At 46.6% G+C, this 10,769-nt stretch overlaps 1 long non-coding RNA gene across 2 annotated transcripts; it reads left to right on the top strand.

Annotated features, from left to right (window-relative positions):
* The first annotated feature begins 180 nt into the window (after positions 1-180).
* LOC142363137 (uncharacterized) lies at positions 181-9,654 on the top strand. Of its 2 annotated transcripts, XR_012765522.1 has the most exons (4): positions 181-2,167; positions 5,913-6,042; positions 7,213-7,929; positions 8,754-9,654. It is a non-coding gene; the product is annotated as an uncharacterized LOC142363137 (long non-coding RNA). The 2 variants fall into 2 exon arrangements; XR_012765521.1 differs by lacking the exon at positions 181-2,167 and having other exon boundaries at positions 2,421-6,042.
* Positions 9,655-10,769: the final 1,115 nt, after the last annotated feature.

Below are 10,769 nucleotides of genomic sequence, written 5' to 3'. Positions count from 1 at the left end.
AAATGCAGTATTTCCTACTGAGGTTACAGGCCCATGAAAATTTTACCAGGAGAGAAGAGAGAGTGCATACTTACAGTATGTAACTTACTCGATGGTAACTCTACATATTTGTGTATTCTTCACTTTCTGCAACAGGTAAGCTGCTTTACATTTACCACTAGTTAATAATGTGAAGTGACTGACTCACTGAAGGTTCCCATTCTCACTTTTCAAGAACTTTTGTTTTTTATTCTTTCTTTTTCAAGAGTGAATTAATTGAGCCTAAGATACCAAGGGAATGCAGAGTGTAATATAGTTACACTGCAGAAGAGCAGCTACATCCAGGGTGCACTTCAGAACTGTATAAATGTAGTAACAAAACAAAAGATCACTTGGAAAACCCTGGATTTTTCCAAATACCTAACTGCCTAGAGTGAGACAGCAATACCTTTCAGTGTTTTCAAAGTATCCAGAAGCATGATGGCAAAACTCCGTAGAAGGAAGGGTACTCTTGGCCTATTGATAAAGATTTTATTTTCAAAAAAAAAGCTACGTGCTCTTGTGTCATCACCTTAAACAAGGAGTCGATATAATGAGCGTAGCAGGTGTTTACTGTGACCTGAGAAAGATCATATCCCCAGTCAGCACAGACTTACGTGTCAGGAAGAAATTGTCGTGCATCAAGTTCATGTAGGAGTTGCCAAATGATCAGGTCTTGTTGATGAAGTGTAATTATCGATACTGTTATTCCACATCCATTTTTGCAAAGGTTTCTCGAAGAGGTTAATTTAAGACATATTATCAAAGCTGATGTTGGGAGTAGTTTCACCACATGGCTTTTGATGCCGTGGAAATAGTTACTGGATGCATGTTTAGTTTATTTGCTGTATGCTTTTTGTGATTTAATTCAGTCAGCTGGGATCTTTGAAAGAAGTGCAGGATATAGTTGAGGAGCCGTCTGTGTTTCATGGATGTGACTTCTCTCGCTGGGATAGCTGGTCACTGAAATCTTGGAACAATGGAGGAGGGACCCATCGACACAGGAGCAGAAGACTTTCATTGTCCTTGTGTTGTGTGATGTTAGGGCAGGGTAGTGACTACTTCAAGGGCGCTCATGTCCTCGCTTAGACAAGCTCTGCTTACTCTGCCCTACGTAGGAGATTGCAGCCCAGGCACAGCAGCAGTAGTGAGCCTCATGCCTCGATCAGGTACCCCAGATGGTAAACTACGTTCAGGCGTTGGAGACAAAGGGGGTTGCTGTAAGCTCTGAAGGCTCAGCTTCTCTCTGTGCTTCCACCCGTCTGTTCGGAATTCGGGGTCAATAGTTTAAACTGGAAAATTAATGGAAAAGGGAAGCTATCAGTGAGCTTCTAAAAGAAAGATCAAATTGTGCCGAACTAGTGTTGCTCCTTCTACAGCAAGGTAACAAGTTTCTTGAACAGAGGAGAAGCAGTGAGCACAGCTTTGCTTTAAGTGATTCTCATGACTTGATGTAAGAAAGTAGGGGAATGTGGTCTGACACGAATTTAACAGTGAGGTTATAAAAACTTGTATGGAAAACACTACTCAGAGTAATAATAATTTGCAGTCAGACTGCAAGGATGTATTGAGTGGGATTCTCTCTAGTTGTGCTCAGGTTTGATGTTACTTGGTATTTTCATTAACAATTTAGATGGCATGTGCTGATTAAATTGTAGGGAGCACCAGACTTGAGCTAACTGCTGACCGAGTAGAAGACAATGACAATTCAAAATGAACTTGATAAATTCAGAAGAGTTAGAACGTGATTCTGTAAATCCAGCAATGGATTTGACAAATGTGCATTTGTACACTTCAGCAGAAGCAATGATCAGCTGAACAAATACAGGATGGGACAGGACAGGCTGCTAGGGTAGCAGTTGTCCAGAACAGTTCTCTTGGGGTTATAGCCAGTCACCAGCTGAACGTGATTCAACAGCATCCTGTTCCTGAAAAAAAAACAGATGTTGTTGTGGAGTGTATGAACAGGAATGTAGTCTGTAAGATACATGACGTGGTTCTTCTTCCTCATGCGGTAGTAGAAAGCCTTTCTTGGAACATGGTATCCAGCTGGAGGCACTGCACTTCATGGAGAATGTGGAGCAGCTGGGGATAACCAGAGAAGAGCAATCAGAGGGATGATGGGATGGAAGACTGGGCTTGCTTCAAGGTAATGGGAGAGGCGCTTCAAATTGGTAAGAGGTAGCTGCAAAGAAGGCAGCAGTAAAGGCTTTCCCTCGCTGCTGCAGGTAGGACAAGAAAAATAGATTACATTGCAGCAGGAGACATTTATCTTAGGCACCAGAACAGGCAGTTGGCCTTGACAGCAGGAAGAGTTAAGCTCTGGAACACCTTTCCTGGGCAGGCTGTGGAATCTCTGGAATTTGAGATTTTAAAGGAAAGTGGGAATCTGTTGGGGCTGGTGCAAATGTGGGATGGAGGTGCTGGCCATAAGGCTAGCTGCAGAGCCTCCCAGTTTGCAATTTTTAGGCTGCCCTCTTGCATTTTTGTACTGGGGCCTTCTGCAAGGGAGCCAGAGAGCTACTGTTCTGGAGCAAAACCTTGCACTGGCAGAGCTCCTGAGCTTGACCTCAAGGCTCACAGCCATGCATTTCCTTTTTCATCTTTTCTTTTAAAATAGCACTTGCGGTAGTAATAACATCTGTGGGGAGACTGGCATGCTCCTGTGGAGTAGCCCACGTCTGCATAGTTGGTACGAACTTCCCGACACCGCCCAGCGTAAGGCACTCTCCACTCCTCCAGTCCACATTTTTGGAGTACTTCAGCACTCCCGACTTGACATTTTGAGTGAATGTGTCCCACACCTTGAACGCACATTTCTGTTGCGTAAGAACAAGCGAAGTGACAGCAGTGCTTTGTGCGACTGTATGCGTGGGATTAGTGTACACAGCTCCTTGATGCTTCTTAGTTGTGCGTGTACATGTGCTAGGATGATACAGAGTTTGGAGTGACTGATCTCTTACCCAGTTACTGTGGCAGGAATCTTAAAACTTTATCTAAATTTTTGCCAGAGATGTTCTCTTACTTTGCTTAAACCTAGTTGTCTGCTTTTATTTTTCCTAAAACAACATTCCAGCTGAGAAGAGGGCAACCGGGGCTGGTGCTGCCCTGCTCTTTATTCCCTGGAGAGACATCCAGGTTGCTTGGCACACGTGCAATACCCTATTTCACACTGCCAGCCAAAAAAAATTCCACATTCCCGTGCAAAGTCTCCCATCGAGCTCCTGCCTGCCAGTGGAGGGCATTACCGAGGCTTGGGGCGGGGGAGGGGGAAGAAACTCCCTCCCTCACCGTGTACTAAAAATAGGCTGATGCTGCGCAAACAGCTTTGCTGTGAACTTCCTTCTGGCATGCAGCCATGCAGCTGCCTGATAGTTTTAAGCCTAGATACTTCTCCAAAACAAGAAGTCACTGAAGCTAAATGCAGTCAGCAACGCTTTTAATCTTATTATTCCCTGCTGTTGTATCAATTTTAGCTTCTTCCAGACTGCAGGTAGCTTACTCAGGATGTGAGTTCAAGTTTTTTTACTTAAACCATGGTTAAGACTGGTGCTGGCATTCCCTGAAGTCTACAAAGTTCAAAGGAGGAGGCCTTTCATCTAAAACTGGAATGCTCAGGTGACACGTCCAGAAAGTGCTTTCCTGCAGAGTAAGAATGGCAGTAGCAGGGCTGCAAAAGGTTTTTAAACTCTCCAAATTGCTGCTAACTAAACATCCTTAAATCCTGATGTGATGATATGAAATTGGAAAGTCAGTTCCTTAAATGAGGCTTGTTTAAAAAGAATAAACACAAGGCTCTCCGGGCAGTTGGACTGAGTGACAGAAGTGATTCATAGGGGCCTTGCAGCCTATGAGTTATATGGTTTTGCCGTATTTTCCAGTGATTTTTACCTACTTTAATATTAGTGCCAACATGTTGCCCTAAAATAAATCACATCACCTTCTTCTGTATGTTTTGACTATGAAGACTGATGTTTCAATTTAAGTATCAAGCTTCCTTGTTCTTTGTTTCAGTAGTTGTTGATTGTTTAGCCGTAACAAGATTCACATTTTCCTTTATCATGATTTCTCATTTGTAGCGAGAATATTTTCCAAGACAGTAATTAAGTCTCTGGATCATTTTCAGCTATTTCACAGGAACCACTGAAAACGCAGTGATTTTACATAGCTGTTTTTCCCCTCCCGATTTTGTATTGTCAAATACTCAGCTTTTATTTGAACCCTCTGTATCCAATTATCTGATTTGTGCGGCAATTGAACAGAAGATCAGCATCATTGTACTTTACATTTTTTTTAAACTCTCATCAATAGCAGGGCCACACTAGTCTGCAAGTTTGTAATTTAAGATGCACTCGGCGGGGGTTCAAAGAGACAGGAGCTCTAGTCTGTCTCACTTCCCCTCGGAAAGCCTTTCTGATGCTGCTGAACAATATTTACGCCAGAAGGACACTGAGTTTTGGAAAACTTTTCCAGACTCTGAAGAAACCAAGCAACCTGAGACTTAGATAAGCCTTGATGAATTTAAAAACTCTTGATGCCATCACTGTTTAAAACTTCTGTGAGCCCATCAGATAGCACAGATTTACAACTTGAGGAGTGGATTTCAGTTAATAGATAAGAGCAGAGGTTTGGTAAAAAAAAAAAAGTTATTTGACGCAAAATTCTCCTATTGTCATCCCTGTTGAGCGCTTTATGATATCTTACATTTCTTTAATTATAGGTACAGGTGCTCTGTTCTGCAATTAACTGAACGTACTGTTCGCTAAACAGGGTCGGCGTCTGGAGCCAGACAGGTTCAAAAAGCATCAAGCGTATTTCTTTTTCTGGGACCCTCACCTTTCTAGCTGTCTGGAGAGAGGTTTCAGATGAGGTCCTGTTTTCTCTGTCCCACAAGAAAGGTTGTTTTCTCCCCTTGCTATGGGGCCTGGCAGTCCTCTTGAGAACTATTCTCCCCCTTCCCATCCCTGCCTCCTGGGGTTTTCAAGGACAGATTTCTGAAGGGGCTCTCCACTGGGTCAAGCAGGATTCTGGGTGAGTGACAGAGAGTACACAGGAATTCTAGCTCCCTGCTGCCTGGTCATTTATCTTGGGACTCTATATCACTTATTTCCCCTTTTAAATATAAACTGAGTTCTAAAAGCACTCTTCAACTGAACTATCTGACCCTGCCCTCACCAGACGTCTCATCCAGACTTGCACCCTTAACCCAAATCCAGATGCAGGGTCTGGTGTTACTCCTAAAGCCGCGTTCAGCATTTGAGGATCTGAATGACAATTTTGCCAGCTCCTACCATACAACCCAAGAGGTCTTGCAAAGGAGAGGTAGTCCTGAAGTGCAGTCCCCTCCCGGCCTGGCGTGTGCTTCTCGTCTCCATTTCCCTTGTGATCTGCCCAGAGAAGATTGCTGAGATATTTGAACGGCTGCCATGATCTGCATGGGAGGCAGGGGCCTTGGCATGTGAGCTCTGCCACTTGATGCCTAGTCTGCACTGAGACAGTGCCAGCTGGATCTGCAAGCCTCGGCGAATACAGCCTGCTATCAGCGTGTTATCTGATCAGGTTGCTGCCTTGCAACCTCTCACTGGTCTTCCTCATTCTTCTCCCCTGTTGCTGAAACAGCCTTGCCACTTCCTCTTGCCTTCTCTCGAGTTTCTGTCCTCAGCGGCAGCCTGTTGGCCCTTTTGTCCGTGCTGGTATCAACAGGCTCCAGATTTTTATTTTGTTTCAAACAATCCTTGTGTCTGGCTCAGCTGTGTGTAGCTGTACAGACGCCTCTTCTGAGAGACGCGACACAGCTAGTCTTCTACAGCTTTTTAGAAATGCTTCCGGGGGTTTGCAGGCACATCCTGTGCTCGGGTGCCTGGTGAAAGCAGATTAACCTGTTCGTTCCTCAGAAAGCAACGGAGCAAGGAGAGGAACCCAACATCTCCCCCTCACTCCCCCTTCCCTGGTGGGAAGACCTCCGGCCAGCACGACCTGCCTGCATTTGGAGTTGTCCAGCTTCCCCTCAGGCTTCAGTTGAAGGTACGGTACCAACAAGCTTCCAGTGCAGATATCCTGGGCTGAATTCCTGCTGCAGGGCTCCCTGGGTTTCATCTAAACATTGACTGAAAAAATGGAGGCTGCGTTAATGAAGTTGTTGGCTACAATAAGCTGCTCGACTTCAGCAAGAGCACAGCCCATGCACAGCCCATCTCCTAGAAATCCTTTTATGCCTGTGCAGTCCTAGGAGTTTGCTGCATGTGAGTGTTGCAGTGTGGGCATCTGTCCACTCCCGTGCTCCCAGAGACCATTATATTTAGACTAAGCCAGCAAAGCAACGTGACTGCCATCAGTCACCTTAATTTTGGTGGAGTTTACACTGAAATGTGTCACACAGAAGCTGCTGGGTCAGGTCTCTTGTTGATCCAAGTGCTGCTGACTGAGGGGAGCACAAGAGTTTTCCTTCTTGCTGGCAGGGAGAAAATGTACAGAATCACTAATGCTTGCTGCGCAGTGAAGGGAGGAATCTGATATTCATAACTGGTCTTGGCCCTGGTCTTTGTTCTGCTTTGCTTTTGCAAGGGATTGCTGGGGACCTCCGGTGACTTCTTCAGTGTGAGAAAAGCGATGCGTGCAGCCAAAGGAGATGGGTGGGAGGGGTGAGAAGCGGTCGGCCTGGGCTTTACGCTGCCCGCGCAGCCAGGGTTTTCAGTGCCACGCGACAACGTCTCTAACAAACATCGGTGGTTCCCCTCGTATGGCAACAGGAATGCTGCAGCAAACGGCGAGCGTAACAGCTCTGAGGCTGCTCTGCGGCAGGCACAGAGCTACTGTCATGTTAAAAAAAACCCTCCTGTGTTTTTATCTTTTGCTGCTTCAAAAGTCAGCAAGTCCATCAGGCCGCATTGTTCAGGGAGTCAAGCTGAGCTCGAAAAACAGCTGTTGCAAACAAAAAAAAAAAAAAAAGGAAAACACCTGCCTGGTAGTTACATTGCCCAGTCTTCAGCCTTTGTGTCAGGACAGGTTCGAACAAACCCAACGTCCTTTGGCGGGTCCCCAGACCTAAGGTGTGCCTTCCCCCCATCCAAACCACTGCACTGTGCTTCGGGTCGGGCAGCACCGAGCCCACGCCACCTGCTCTGCTCCAGCGACGGCATCTGCAATTGCTTGTTTTCTGCCATTATGAAGTAATCCGTGTTTAAATTTCTGCAGGCCCTTAGGCTAGCTGGACCTTGGCAGCACGCTGGCACCCAGTAAATCCCATCGGGAAGGACTTCGCTGTGTCTTTAGGGATGCGCAGTGCCAAGCGCCAGCCTCTCCGCTGTGTTGTGACAGACGCCGTCGCGTGTCTGGCCCCGCTGAACCAGGACCACTGGGATAATTCTTAACGGAAGTTTGCAAACGAAAGCTGCTAAATGCCATAAATACCAGCCCGAAGCGCGGCGTTGTCTGCAGCAGTCCAGGGTGGCATTTCTGCGGATGGTTGACATTTTGTGATAAGCCAACAGTGAGTGTTTTGTAGTAATTGCGTAATTCTTGTTGTCTGTGACCATTCCTCACGCTACTGAATAAAGAGCAAAATGTCTGCAATTCCTCCAACTCCCTGCCTAGAGTGTGGAAACGTTTTCCTACAAAGGTTGACAGAGGGAAAGATGTATGTGAAAAAGGAAGTTACCTACAGCTCCAAAGGAGTGCACCCGATCAGAGGTTTTGCTTATTTTCATTTGATAAGTAAATTGTCAGTTATTAGCTGAGCAGGGAGAGAAATCTTGGTAAGCTCTCATCACCCAGGAAGTCCCAGTCTTGAGACAAGTAGATGGACACCACTTTCCAAAATCCATGGAAACTGTCACCGCTGAGAATCACTTCGATGACTAATTCCTGCAAAAGTCAACAAGATGGAGAACAGGAATAACATTATTTAAAAAGGTATTTTGCAACAAACAACATCTATTCCCTATTTCTTAGAAAGGGTGTGTCTCTCTTTAAATGTTTTGGCACATCTGGCTTCCTCTCCCATTTGAAACATTGGGCTAGAAAAATAATTTTGGACTATTGAAATTACTACTCAGAGGGGAGGGATTTCTCTGTAGCCATGATGAAGATGGGATGCTTGCATGCTAAAGTAATATTTTGGTGAATATTCTACATATCATCTAATAAGATATTCCTTTTTTATTTTCCTCTTGATTAAAAATGTTGGTGCTCATCTCAGGACCATGTTAATATGCCTTTAATTCTCCATTTTTTTCCCATTCTATCTGCACAGGCTAATTTCTGGTCACAAGGGAGTCCTGCTGGTCTCAGTTGTTAATCTGCTGAAAATTTGTTATTCTCTTTGCTTTTTTAGGAGGCTTATCTTGTGAAAAAAACAGCAGATAAATTTGGCTAATTCCCTGTAAGTCACCCAGCAGCAATGGCAAAGCTGGGAGGAAGAAATGGGGGGGAGAGAGGGATTGGTGAATGGGCAGTGACCTGAAGCTCTGCCCCTGAGCACACTATTTCCAGAGTTTCCCAGAGCTGAGTACTAAATTCTTATCTCCAGGTATCTCGCCACTGGCAGCATGTGGTTACCAAGCAAGGTTTTTAGAAGTCAGTTAATAAAGCTACATACAACCGGTGCTCATGCAGGCCATGGTTCACTGGGCCTGAGCACTGAGATATGCCTGACTGGCAACAGAGGAGAAAATAATCATGAAATAAGGAATCTACCTGGAGACGAAGTGTATTTATGAAATTATTTTGCCTTCTAGAAAGCTGTGCGTACCAGAGAAATCAGAATATTGGCTCTCCCACCTTATGCATCACCTAGCCAGAAAATCTGCAGCTCCCAGATACCTCTGAACCCCTTCCCGTCACCCTGCCCTGCAAGCCTCGGTGGCCCCCGTGCCAGCAAGAACAGAACTGGTCATCTACTAAATCTGCTGCTGATCTCAGCTAACTGACTTCCTGCAATATCAGCAAATATTTCTGCTTTTGTAAGTCTGTTTTTGCCTCCATAACGGGGTGCCAGCGGGACCAGGAATGCTTCGGATCTAGAAATGTGCTGGCTGGCGGGAGGAACAAAGAAATTGCTCACCCAGAAGGGCGAAACAGGACTAATGCTTTTGTCTGCTGGGGAGAAATCGCGTGGAAGTCAAGCCAATGACTTCTGCATGCGATCAGAAAGGTGCCGTTGGATGCTACCTTTACCGGCAGACATCGATACCGGTCATTAATGAGAAATGCCCTCAGCAACTAAAACAAAATCAGATCCTGAAAGACTTCTGCGGTTGCGCAGGCTCTCGAGAGATACTGCCCGCTGCCCGATAATGTCGGGCTCTCCCTGAGCCTGACAGGGCAGCTGCTGCTCTTCCCAGCCTGCTGGAGAGAGGCCAGCTATGACATGTTCCTGGTATTAGTTTGCTGCAGGGCGTACTTCATTCTGCTGCTCTAGGCAATTTGATAAAGGCTGCTTCCTCCCACTCCAGAGCTAACCCGCCCAAACTGTAGCTGAATACCTGCCTGCAACAATACCGCCTTCGCTAGGGATCGTGCCTGTTTGTTTCGTTAAAATTTGCTTAAATTGGTTGTTTCATGCAAAGGAACACTTGAATTGATTTCGTATTTTCTGAGCCGACAGTAATAATGCTAGATGTGCATCAGGAGTTGACTGCTACAGCTCTTTTTGAATAAAGTTATTTTTAAGAATCATCCTTTTCTTGGCACCAAGTATTCATGCAGCATAACATAAAACTTGGTCTCTACCCCTTAGAGAAAGAAGGGGAAAGTCTTCAGCTGATACACAATCATTGAATAAGAGAAACCATTAATTTCCATTTGCACCGTTGTATTGTCCTCAACTCCAGACCTGGAGGAAAAGTTGACACTGCTTGGAGTTTTTTTTTTCCCCATTTAGCCCACTGGAGCTATCCAGTCATTTCTATGCTTTCTTACTGTTTTACCTCAAGATCCATTTTTTCCTTGGGACAATGAAAGATGGGGACAGCACCTGGAGGCATAGTTCAGCCTTATCTTCCACCAAAAGGCAAGCGCATCTTCTGCAGGGGGGTGACGGGGCTGCAGGGGACCACTTTCCGCTTGCATGTGGGAAAGCTGATGGTTCGACTTGATGATCTCAGAGGTCTTTTCCAACCTTCATGGTTCTATGATTTCATTCTAAAGGTGTTGCCAGCTAAGGGCACTTTTAAGCCAGTTCCCCGCTCTGTCAGACACGGAGCCGCTCCCTGCACCACGTCAGAGCGATGGCCGGTTGCTGGCTGTGACCACACCAACGCTGCGAAGGGAAGCGGAGGAGAAAAATCCCACCACACGTCCGGACGGATGCGCGCCCCAGGGCCCGACGCCTGCGAGCGATCAGCTGCAGCCATGAGGACTGGCTACTGCCATGGTCCCGCCGCAGAGCTGCCAGCGTCGTTAGCCTGACGAGCTTCGAGGCAGGCGACCCTGCCCAAGGCCCCGATGGCTGGAGCCGCCCCGACACCCCTGTACCCATGCGTGGACGGGTGTTCAGGTGGGATCTCCCCATGCCCTCAGCTCCCCACGCCGGGGGCTGGATCTCCTGGGGAGAAAGGGGTTCCCCCAAACCTCAACATCCACTGGAAGGCCCAAAGCGACGCCACCCGTCCCTTCTCTTTCCTACTCTGAGGTGCGCGAAGCCACGGTGGAGGACAGGCCTGCCTTGGTGATGGAGAGAGGGGTTCCCGCCGTGCCTGGGGCCCCTCCACGGACACCAACACCCGCGGGAAGAGCATCCCCCGCCCCTGGTT

The sequence above is a fragment of the Opisthocomus hoazin genome, chromosome 14, assembly GCF_030867145.1.
Source record: "Opisthocomus hoazin isolate bOpiHoa1 chromosome 14, bOpiHoa1.hap1, whole genome shotgun sequence".
In the NCBI taxonomy this organism is placed as follows: Eukaryota; Metazoa; Chordata; class Aves; order Opisthocomiformes; family Opisthocomidae; genus Opisthocomus; species Opisthocomus hoazin.
This window is presented reverse-complemented; position numbering and strand designations above follow the sequence as displayed.